This window comes from Triticum urartu, unplaced genomic scaffold (assembly GCF_056163025.1).
Source record: "Triticum urartu cultivar PI428250 unplaced genomic scaffold, HENAU_Tu73 scaffold2, whole genome shotgun sequence".
Lineage (NCBI taxonomy): Eukaryota > Viridiplantae > Streptophyta > Magnoliopsida > Poales > Poaceae > Triticum > Triticum urartu.
This window is the reverse complement of record NW_028260368.1, coordinates 16,025,350-16,030,097: the sequence shown is the minus strand read 5'-3', so window position 1 is coordinate 16,030,097 and position 4,748 is coordinate 16,025,350. Positions and strand designations below refer to the sequence as shown.

The following is a 4,748-nucleotide window of genomic DNA, read 5'->3' as shown; positions in this document are numbered from 1 at the left end:
AAAGGATAATCCTAGAATTCCGTCTGTCTTCTGGATTTGGAGAAGTGCCGATTTTCAAGAACGCGAATCTTATGATATGGTGGGAATCTCTTATGATAATCATCCGCGCCTTAAACGTATCCTAATGCCTGAAAGTTGGATAGGCTGGCCCTTACGTAAGGATTATATAACCCCCAATTTTTATGAAATACAAGATGCTCATTGAATGATAAGAAATTCATGCTCACTTATACAACACAACTCCAGATTTTATTCAAGTCAAGGAATATTTTTAGGTTCTTTTCCTAGATGAAACGGAATACCTATTTATAATTAATTCCTAATTATACAAAAGCATTCCAGATAGACTGAGCAAAAAAAGGGTTTCATTTGGATTCCCCTATTTTGAAAATCGCATATTAATTTCCTTCATATGAACAGAAAAATAGGATGACTCAAAGAAGTTCTCTACCAGGAACTTTGTACCGCGCACATTACTTAGCACAACTAGGAAAATAAGATAAGATAAAGATAAGCAAGACTAAAAAAATATTCGTCGGAATAGCGGAATACAAAATTAAGAAACGCAAAAAAATAAAGGGGAATCTCACCCCCTTCTTTATCATAAAGAAAAGATATATTTTAAAACTTCTTTAAAAAGAAAAAGAAGTGCCTCTATATTTATATTATAGATTTATCCACTTAGATGAATAAATATTATTAATGAATATGTATCACAATCCATCTCGAGGTATTTGGATCAATACCTATTCGGTGGATCTTTTTTTTTTTTTTCTCTGCCAGGAACCAGATTTGAACTGGTGACACGAGGATTTTCAGTCCTCTGCTCTACCAACTGAGCTATCCTGACCTTTTCTTGTGCATCATCCTAGTAGAGTATTTGTATCTATGTCAATTAAAAGGACTAAAAATTAATTAAAGTATTTCAAATTTTAAATTTGAAAATGGGGGGGGTAGTCCTATGCATTGTGCATGGTTTACTTAAATAAAACTTAAAAATAGAGTGAATAACCAAGATTTCTTGCCGATACTCTAATAAAAAAGAAATCTATTCAATGAATAGGATAAGATCCATTGAGTTCTCTTCGCATTCCTTTGTGAAAGAGTAGAATGAGAAAGCTAATGAATCTTAAACCCATTGCATTGATAAAAAGAAAAAAAGTGCATTGATAAAAAGAAAAAAAAAAAGAGGATAAATAATAATAATATAGTATAGTTAGGGAATAAAAGAGGATTTGGGGATAGAGGGACTTGAACCCTCACAACTTATAAAGTCGACGGATTTTCCTTTTACTAGAAATTTCATTGTTGTCAGTATTGACATGTAGAATGGGACTCTCTCTTTGTCCTCGTCCGATTAATCCACTTTTTTAAAGATCTCGAAAACTTTGAATTTTAATTGAAGAATTTGATTATTCAATATTCGATTGGAGTGGATTCACAATAATGAAAAAAAAAAATTATGATATGAGTTTTTTATTTCATAATCATTATCATTTCTAATTTCATTTTTAAAAAAGATAAAGAACCTATATTATAATTAGAATATAATATGAGTTCTGTGATTAATCGTTTGCTATGTCAGTATCTATACGTGTTTATTAAATGTATAAGGTATAAAACCCCTCTTTCTCTAATTTAGAACTAGAAGGAATTCCACTAACAACACAACGTAATTAACTCGATTCGTTAGAACAGCTTCCATTGAGTCTCTGCACCTATCCTTTTCCTTTGTATTCTAGTTCGAGAACCCCTTGTTTTCTCAAACACGGATTTGGCTCAGGATTGCCCTTTTTTAATTCCAGGGTTTCTCTGAATTTGGAAGTTACCACTTAGCAGGTTTCCATACCAAGGCTCAATACAATCAAGTCCGTAGCGTCTACCGATTTCGCCATATCCCCATTTCCCTCTTCTTTGAGACCAGGATTCCTTGTGTAATTTCATCCATCTCTTAGTTTTTTTTTTGAATCATTGAGTTCATCACTCAACGTAGTCTAGCAGTTCAGTTCGACTCTATTTGAGAGACCTCGCTTGCTTATTGCAATTCAGAATTGAATTGATTCTATCCTTGATGTATTTGCAATTCAATCCGAATCAATATATCCAAAAGTTTTTATCTCCCCCACCTCCCGTCTTACTTTTTTATAGTATTCAAAATTATACTATAACGCTTGATATTTATTCTTTTTTTCTAATCAGAATTAGCAATTTTATTTACTCTGACTCTATGTTCCCCTTAGTGAAATATTAATCCTCAAATTATTAACAAATAATAAAGTCTATAATGATCGAATGAAAATACCAATAAATTCTATAATTTTATTTTTTAATATCCTATAGTTAAGCATATCAAGCTAACTTTATCTTTAAGAAGTTTTAGTATTTTTTTATTTTTATAAGTATAACTTCAAATTTAGAACTAGTTAATAGCTAAGATTAATAACTAATATCTGAGATTTTACGGATTTCCTATACTATACCTATTTCTATTTGTTACACTATTTCCGTTATGTAAGCCCACTTAGCTCAGAGGTTAGAGCATCGCATTTGTAATGCGAGGGTCATCGGTTCAAATCCGATAGTCGGCTTTTTTTTCTCTATCGATGTTCTACGAACAAGAATCTCTTTTTTTCCGAATTAAATGGAGAATCCAGGATCTTTTATGTTTTTTACCTTACAATTTTGCTAGATACAAAACAATAAAATAAATAATATATATACAAAAAAAAAAGATTTTGATGAAATTCCATTTTTTGGGGTACTTTAGTTGATTTTACTCTGTTTATCCTGTAGTTTAATTCAGTTTTAATTTCGATGTATTCTGTAATGTAAATACAATGAAATTAATTGTGTAAAATGAAATTTCAATAAAATAAAAAAAGGAGTCTTCATGTCCCGTTATCGAGGACCTCGTTTAAAAAAAATACGCCGTCTGGGAGCTTTACCAGGACTCACTAGAAAAACACCTAAATCCGGAAGTAATCTTAAAAAAAAATTCAATTCTGGGAAAAAGGAGCAATATCGTATTCGTCTTCAAGAAAAACAGAAATTGCGTTTTCATTATGGTCTGACAGAACGACAATTACTTAGATATGTACATATCGCTGGAAAAGCAAAAAGGTCAACAGGCCAGGTTTTACTACAATTACTTGAAATGCGTTTGGATAATATCCTTTTTCGATTGGGTATGGCTTCAACCATTCCTGGGGCCCGCCAATTAGTCAACCATAGACATATTTTAGTTAATGGTCGTATAGTCAATATACCAAGTTTTCGTTGCAAACCCCGAGATATTATTACTACGAAAGATAACCAAAGATCAAAAGGTCTGGTTCAAAATTATATTGCTTCATCGGACCCGGGGAAATTGCCAAAGCATTTGGCGATTGACACGTTGGAATATAAAGGACTAGTAAATAAAATCCTAGATAGGAAGTGGGTCGGTCTCAAAATAAATGAGTTGTTAGTTGTAGAATATTACTCTCGTCAGACTTGAACTTAACGAAAAAAGGAAAGGTTCATAGAATTTTCTTCCCCTTCCCCTTTCCCCGAACTAAATCGCCCTAAGACCATTACCATTAATTTGTATTTTCCCATCAACTAGCTAAAATTGATTAACCCTAGGATTAGGATCCTTTTTTCTTTTTTCCTCTATGTGTATTTTACATACCACAGTAATTTGCTATAGAGAATTTCTAATTTCTATTAAATCAAAATAAGATAATATAAGATATTATATTATTGCTGGAAAAAATTGTTATTTGATTTGATACATTGTGATCCTTAACGTTGATGAATTAAGAAAAACGGAAAGAGAGGGATTCGAACCCTCGGTAAACAAAAGTCTACATAGCAGTTCCAATGCTACGCCTTGAACCGCTCGGCCATCTCTCCTACATAACTTATTATGGAAAATAAACTGAGTGAATAGCGAGTTTTCTTATTCCTGCAGTACAGGTACAACCGCAACCACTCGGGGGTTCCATAGTTCTATTGGAAAAATTCCTTTTGATCTAAGTGGAAGGATACAGGATTTTTTACTAGAAATTGCGCTCGCTATAAAATAAAAGTTTTAATTTGGGTTTTCCCGCAACTAAAGAAAAAGAAAATGGAAGAATTCTTCTTATTGCATAATAAAATAAAGAAACCTTAGAATTCCGTTTGCATAAGATACGCTACACCATACTATCGAAATCAAAAATAGGGTATGAGACAATTAATAACTTTGAAAACACGAAATAGTTGATAACATAAGTTGTTGTTCAGAAATAGGAAAGTGGAATGAAATCCAGTCTTAGTCAAATATTTCATATCTCTTCGTGTCCAAGCAGAAGGAAAAGGATACAATTTGAGCTGAGCGGAAAATCCATATCTCTCTTATCCATTTAAAGCATATGGATTTAGAGTAGAGCATATGGATCAATCTATTTATAATTATAAGAATCGAATGTGTTTGTTTTTATGTTATTTTGTGAAGGAATGAAAACAATTCTATATAGAATGGGTTGGGAATTATGCCTAGATCCCGTGGAAATGGAAATTTCATTGATAAGACCTCCTCAATTGTAGCCAATATTTTATTGCGAATAATTCCGACAACCTCAGGAGAAAAAAAGGCATTTACTTATTATAGAGATGGTGCGATTTGACTCTTTTTTTTGCTTTTTTTTAGCCCTACCTATACCTCAGTCTTACGAAAAGAGAGGGGGGTTGGCATAGAGAGAACCAAATTTGTAAAGCAAACAAAC

General features: G+C 32.3%; 3 non-coding genes across 3 annotated transcripts; 1 reads left to right on the top strand and 2 right to left on the bottom strand.

The window, feature by feature from the left end:
* Nucleotides 1–777: 777 nt before the first annotated feature.
* TRNAF-GAA (transfer RNA phenylalanine (anticodon GAA)) lies at nt 778–850 on the bottom strand. The gene has a single exon. It is a non-coding gene; the product is annotated as a tRNA-Phe (tRNA).
* A 1,665-nt stretch (nt 851–2,515) lies between these two features.
* Nucleotides 2,516–2,588, top strand: TRNAT-UGU (transfer RNA threonine (anticodon UGU)). The gene has a single exon. It is a non-coding gene; the product is annotated as a tRNA-Thr (tRNA).
* A 1,219-nt stretch (nt 2,589–3,807) lies between these two features.
* On the bottom strand, nt 3,808–3,894 carry TRNAS-GGA (transfer RNA serine (anticodon GGA)). Its single transcript has one exon. It is a non-coding gene; the product is annotated as a tRNA-Ser (tRNA).
* Between the last annotated feature and the right edge of the window lie 854 nt (nt 3,895–4,748).